This window comes from Amphibalanus amphitrite, unplaced genomic scaffold (genome assembly GCF_019059575.1).
Source record: "Amphibalanus amphitrite isolate SeventyFive unplaced genomic scaffold, NRLGWU_Aamphi_draft 000907F_arrow, whole genome shotgun sequence".
Lineage (NCBI taxonomy): Eukaryota > Metazoa > Arthropoda > Thecostraca > Balanomorpha > Balanidae > Amphibalanus > Amphibalanus amphitrite.
This window is the reverse complement of record NW_024882401.1, coordinates 82,266-89,315: the sequence shown is the minus strand read 5'-3', so window position 1 is coordinate 89,315 and position 7,050 is coordinate 82,266. Positions and strand designations below refer to the sequence as shown.

Here is a 7,050-nt window from a genome sequence, read left to right as displayed (position 1 = left end):
CAGAGTATAGGTGGCGCCACGATCGACGGCGGCCAGCACGGGAATGCGGGATTGTTACAGTTAGTGGGCAGTTATTCCGATGAGGAATGATAGACATAGTGCAACCAATGAGAGTAGTATAAGTAGTTTCATATACTACTCTATTACGCATATAACTTATCGCATATAGGTACTTACGAGTATTATGTTCATATTCACATTCTACATATGGCTGCTGGTGCTAAAAATTGCTGTGCGGCCGCTCGGCAGTGTCAGTGCTGGCTTTGTCAGTGTCTGACACTCCGGTGTCAGTGGTGCAGCGGGGAGCTGGTGGCAGCTCTGTCCGACTGCAGTCAGCTGACACAGCTCTGTCCGACAGGGCCGGAGGTGACGGAGCCGAGGTGGCCGGAATGGAACCCGTGGGATGATCTGTCAGTGTCGCTCCAGGGGGTGGCTGCCGACACCATCAGTCACCTGGCTGACCTGGCACGGACGGTCACAGTACTGGAGATATACGGTGAGCAGCGGCAGCACGGACAGGCCGCTGATATACGAGCTCAGCGAAGGGCGGACACCGAGTATCGGTGTGCCGTTGTCGGACCTCATGGAGACAGGTGCGATACATAGCCAATGTGCTTTGCGAAATAATGAAGCCAATTGAGCTCCTAAATGGAGGAGGACTGTTCAATGACCAATGACCTCTTCCTTCAAAGTTTGTTAGGCATACACATAACGATTGTATTCACTGAAAACAAATTGATACAAAAAACGACTAAAAACGCACAAGCAGAGTGTGTTAACTAGGCTTTCTGTGTACCCTGCATCATGCATGTTTTGACCCGCCGCAGACGTGTCAATTTACAAATGTGTTGACCCAGTCGTGTTGTGTCCTAAAACACAATATCAGTGTGTCTTAGACACATACGGCTTGTGTGAATACATTTGCAGAATACAAGGTAAATGTGTTACTCAATGTTTAACCCTCGCCCTGGCAGGGCATTTTTCATAACACGCCTGGCAGGGGGGGGGGGGGGGTCGATGCGACCCCCCTCGCGATTGGCTCCTATGGCACCTAGAAACACCAAATTTAGTAGGTAGGTGGGCCCCCTGGAGTTCTCGCGCCTGTGCAAATGTGGTTGCTCTAGGTCAATATTTAGGGGGGTTTTGGGGGGTATGAATGTAAAAATTTCGCTAAAAACAGGTCAAAAGTTTTTCGCTTATAACTTTTGATCTAATTAAGATAGAGCAAATAGAAAAGCACCAGTGAACTCAGCACGTCAAGGCGCGTCGAATGATAAACTTTTTTGTTTGCTTAAGTGTACTTCAAAAGTTAAGCACATCTTAAGTACAACTTAAATCTTAAGAATGGTCGAAATGCTTAATGTTGCATATCATTCGACTCGGCTCTTCAAAAGGAACAGAATGATACCATTTTGAAAGCTGTATCTTTATTGTGTGACAAGTTATTGGCACAAACGTCATTTGACCTCAGTTGACCTCATTTGACCTGACCCGTGGATAAGTACACCAAACAAAGAAGCACCAAGTGACATAATGTTAGGTACTGAGGTTTCAAAGCACACAAATGATAGAACGAAGCGGATATCTCCAGTATTTTCCGAATTGAATATTTTCCCTTAGGCTTAACATTACGACGTAATGACCTCTAACTGACCTCAGGTCATTGACATCCAAAAAACCGGAATAAATGTTATACAACTTGGTGAACTTAGTACATCCTGAAAGTTTGAAGGAAATCGCTCCAAAACTGTGAGTTGGACAGGTGCATAAAGAAAATTGAAATTTGACCATGACCTTGTACCTTTTTTCTGACCTGGTTACCTGACCCAAGGTCACCCGGACCTGAAATTTTCAGGTTATATGAACAGTTTGCCCCATAGGCTGTGCCAAATTTGGCGGCGCTGCGCGCCGCCGTTTTTACGCTATCTTTGAAAAACCTTAGAAGGGGGGGGGTCGCATCGACCCCCCCCCCCCCCTGCCAGGGCGAGGGTTAACCCTCGCCGGACCTATTGGTTTTCTACATACGCGCCGGCCGAGGGGGGGGGGGCGGGTACGACCCCCCCCCTCGCCGTTTCGCCCCTGGTGGAGCTAGTGCGTCGCGGAAAAAAACGAGCGTGGTCGCCGTTTCAAGACGCAGAAATTGTTACCCGATTATAAGGTCCTAGGTCAGCCGGTGACCTCTGAGGTCAGGTCAAGTGCCCCAAGGTACGGTTCGGTTTTTGGTGAATAACTTCGCAAAAAACGGCCGCAGAGCCGCGATTTTGGCAGCGTCGTGTTCGCCTTGCTCAGGCGCGTCGAATGATATACTTTTTGTTTTGGGTGAGGTCAACTTAGGGTGTTGACCTCGGGTCACGGTCAGGTCAGCGCCCTCAGGTCACGAAGTTTGTCGAAGGAGGTCATATCGCATATCATTCGATTCGGCAGGTCCTCCCGAGTCCATTGCTGGCTTTCCTGGCTCGCTAGCTCAATTTGATCGGGAGGTATTGACGAAAAACTAATATGACCCTAATTACGTCATAAATGACGTCACGCAAGGTCAACATTGCAAAAGTGACGCATGGAACCTTGCAAGGAATGCCTGAAATCATGATTATGTGTGCTTGAGATAGTTGTGGATCGTTCCCGGCGCCAGAATAGCAGTTTTCATTTTCCCCTTTGACTTACAATGGTGAGGTCGAGAAAATGACCTGACCTCATATGACCTTTAGGAAAAATCCGAGATATAAAAGTTGTGAGACTCCTAATGGATACTAGGTCCTGCAAGTTTCATTTCCCTGTGACACCTCCTCTGGCAGTGAGGGCGTTGCGAAGTTGCGACATCTGAAGACCGTGCAGAGGTTCACTTATGACGTCATAGGTCAGTGACCTGACCTGACCCGAAAATGCGAAAGGTGTCAAAAGATCCGGCTTGAATCAAAGGTCAGGTATGCCAAGTTTCTGCTCTCTATCGCCGGCGTGTTCGGAGCTATCGCGAAAAAACCCTATGGGGGGGGGGCGGCACCCGCCCCCCTCGGCCGGCGAGGGTTAATGCACTGTGAATGTGTTACTAAATTTAACACAAATCGCAAGTGAAAGTTGGAAACACGTGGTGACTATGTAGTTTGTTGCCGGGGCGCAGTTGAGGAGGCTTTGGCTTTGACTGGACAGGCTGACTGCCAAAGCCGGGCCCGAGTGGAATCGGGCGGTATTGGGCTGAGCACGCGGCCGGCCGACCCAGGCGGGGTCGGCCGACCCATACGCGACCTGACGATGCGTTCGGTCGGCCGCTGGATCAGAAAGGTTCCGTCTCAGGGCCAGAAGGCGAAAACGTCACGTAGACGGCTCACTCAGTGCACCACCTGACAGTGCCCCCAATTGATGGACTGCTGCGTAATGCAGATGTCCAAAGGTTCCGGGCTACCGGAACGATTTTCAGCCACCGATTTTTTTTTTGAATATATCCCATATAGACCCAGAAGTTTCTTCCTCCAAGCAGACGTTAATTGGGTATGCTTCAGCTTGCATTTGATGTAATCAGCGCATATTGCTCTAGACAATTTATCAAGCATCGAATCCCTCGACTGTATTGTGCATTTTGAGTTTTCTTAAAACACTCTGGCAGATTTTCCAAAAACCCAGCATAGAAGTCGGTGCTCGACAAAACGCCCTCTGTTATCCCCATCTGAAGTTAAGGTTCAGAGGTCGCTCAATGTTTGTTTGTTTGTTTGTTTTGTTGGGTTAGGCCCTTTCGGTCGACAAGACCATTGCAGAGCCGGAAGGATGATAGGAATTAGGGGGAGACATTGGTCTGGGCAGGCACCCTAGTGAGTAGCCGGGGCTGAGCCCGTCCAGAGGACAGGCCACCCAGCCCCAAGGCACTCACTACACCCGGCTACGGGGTGCGCTCCCTCAGGAGCAGCGGTGCCGCTCCAAGGGAGCAGCCCGCATGAGATAAAGTTGCCTGTCCAGCCCGGAGGGGGGTTGCGGCGTGGAGGAGAAGGATTTCAGTATCCTGAGGATAGAAGCACGGATAGGTGCGCTCAATGGTGGATGGCACGGTGTATTTGTGAAAGGGTATAGTCTCTCTTGAAAGTATCGCGACTCTGAGGGAAGGCGCCACCTGTCTCAGCCGCGGTTGAGCGGAAAGGTTTGAGAGCCGCTGTTAGCACTGACCGAAGCCTGACACGCGGAGGCAGCCAGCGCGGCGGGCCGAGGGGAGTGGTTACGGACTGCGGAGGGATAGGGGGAGGCGGGTGATGTCCGCACCGTCCGCTAACTGGTAATGGCAGCTAAGCATGTGGTCAACGGAAGCCACCCTATACTCGCAGAGGATTTGTCGAGATTTCTTTCATTGCAAAGTTAGCAATTTGACTCGTCATCAGCACGACTGTCACAGGTTTTTGGTAAAATCCGGAAACCCGTGCCCAAATACCCAAAAAATCATCAGTTGCACCCGCTAACAGAATGCATCCGTGCTCGCACATGCACTCGTAAGCGGATTCAAAAACAAAAATTATCTCTCTAGCCATTTCGCCAATTCGCTGTCTAGCCATTTAGTCCTATATTTGAAGTTCTCTCTTTTTAATGAGCCGGTTAGTGAACGGCGACAAAAAAAAAAAACAATGCTGTTCAGCCATGTTCTTTTTAAAAAACTTATTTGATGCCAGGCTTCCCCTCCCCCGCATGACCTGTTAACGTCATTCAGAAGGCCTCATGACAGTAAGGGTTATGGCGGAACTTCGCTTCGTTGTGATTTTACGCGTCAAGCACACTGAGTGATTGGCGCCCATAAGGCACACCAATGAGCGCCCGGCTGGTGAGCCCAAGAGGCACCGGTATCCGCCTGGGGCGATGGACGGGGTCAAAGGAGAGCAATACGAGTATGACCTTTGGCCGGCCTCCGCCTGTTTTGACCTAGTTGTCAGCCGCTGGGGCCTGCGTCATATAGCAGTTTCCTTCTACCACCGCGCTGGCGTGAAATCGTGTTACATACAGCGTACTTTTTATGATACAGGCCATGACCTCCCTACTGGGGTCCTCAAACTGAATGGAATAGTTCGCTGAGCCGCCGCAGCCCAGGACGCGATACTTTCAAGAGAGACTATACATACACGTCTACCATGTCCGACAACACATGGTTTCGATACACTGATGCATTACATTCGTCCAGCTTGCTTGGCACTAGAAAATTGTGTCATTATTCTGTTTTTTTTGTGTTATCAAACGTGTCGAAGGTCCCGCCAACCGTGAAAATACTCAGCCTTATTGTGTTTTGAGTGCGATTAACACATGATTGATGTGTTACAGGTACAGAACATGCCCTCACTGTGTCGATTTGTTTTCAGTGTTGGAATATTCGATGTTTGAACCCATTATACATAATATGCTTATACCCCTTGTCTGCTGTGTCCATAAAACCATACGAATTCATAGATACTGTTTCGTCTTTCCATATATCGACATGTATTCCAGTCGGCTGATCCCGTCTGTAGGTGTGTCTGTGTGTTTTCCAGACTGTCTTGATCTCACGGCCGGCAGCCTGGAGCCCCTCACCAGGTGCCGTAGGCTGCAGCGGCTGTCAGTCACCGCCGCCTACCTCCCGCTACTGAGGGGGCAGCTGCCGGAGGGCCTCAGGTGCCTCAATGTCAGAGGTGATATACCGCAGATCACACATGTAGGTAATGCCGGTATATGCAAATGGACAGCGTTGATGGCAAATGGACGAACCGATCAGTCTCAACTAGCAAGTTCCACCATTGATCGTGTACATTATTGTGGTGGGAGAGGGGTTTGCAACGCAAGTACAGCCCTCTGCAAACTGCGTGGTGGGCATTCTTTTTTTTTCTCGACAAAACCGAGAATAACGAGAATACTATGCTCACGGTAACTCAGAAATTGTAACAGCAAGACGTGCGAGACTCCGCACCTTAGATTGGGATTATTTTGTTATGCATTTTCCATCTAGTTTAACAACAACACACAAAAGTTTACATTTGCCCCCAAAACAAACTTTTGCATTTTGTTGCTACACTAGGCGTATACCTAATATATTGTTCATTGATAATAGAACCAATCGAAGGAGTGGAGCATGGTGCATCTATACTATAGGTATGCAATGAGAACCGACCAACTGATAACATAGCCTTTGAGTTATTATCGGTTTTGTCGAAACAAGAATACCTACCACGCAGTTTGCAGAGGGCTGTACTTGTACACTGCACAATTGCACATGTGTATGCTTGTGGTGCGTTATGGAATACCTAATTGTGTAACGTTGCGGCGTGACTTAAAAGTTGATGTTCTGGCGATAGTTGCATTGTCACAAGCATCAGATTTCTAAACGAAAATAATGAGTGAGTTGACGACTGACCTTGACTGACTACAAATAGAGCTCGCTGACGACGAGTCAGTCTGAGCAGACTGACGAGACTGACTGGGCGCGGCCCTGGCGCGGCGGTTATACAGAGTATAGGTGGCGCCACGATCGAAGGCGGCCAGCACGGGAATGCAAGCATTGTTACAATTAGTGAGCAGAGTTATTCCAATGAGGAATGATTGTAGTGAAACAATTGAGAGTAGTCAAAGTAGTTTCATAGACTACTGTTTTACGCATACACTTATCGCGTATAGTTACTTATATCTCATATACTCATGTTGCTGATATTTACATGTTTACATATGACTGCTGGTGCTAAAAATTTATGTGCAGTCGCTCGGCTATGTCAGTGCTGGCTGTGTCAGTGTCTGACACCCTGGTGTCAGTGGTGCAGCGGGGAGCTGGCGGCAGCTCTGTCCGACTGCAGCCAGCTGACACAGCTCTGTCCGACAGGGCCGGAGGTGACGGAGCCGAGGTGGCCGGAACGGTACGGGGATGATCTGTCAGTGTCGCTCCAGGGGGTGGCTGCCGACACCATCAGTCACCTGGCTGACCTGGGACGGAGGGTCAACCGACTGGTGATATACGGTGAGCAGCGGCAGCACGGACAGGCCGCTGATATACGAGTTCAGGGAATGGCGGACACCGAGTAACGGTGTGCCGTTGTCGCACCTGGGCCCAATCTTACCAATGCC

At 49.5% G+C, this 7,050-nt stretch overlaps 1 long non-coding RNA gene across 1 annotated transcript; it reads left to right on the top strand.

Annotated features, from left to right (window-relative positions):
- The first annotated feature begins 462 nt into the window (after window positions 1–462).
- Window positions 463–6,838, top strand: LOC122367915. Its single transcript, XR_006254142.1, has 3 exons — window positions 463–496; window positions 5,493–5,630; window positions 6,809–6,838. It is a non-coding gene; the product is annotated as an uncharacterized LOC122367915 (long non-coding RNA).
- Window positions 6,839–7,050: the final 212 nt, after the last annotated feature.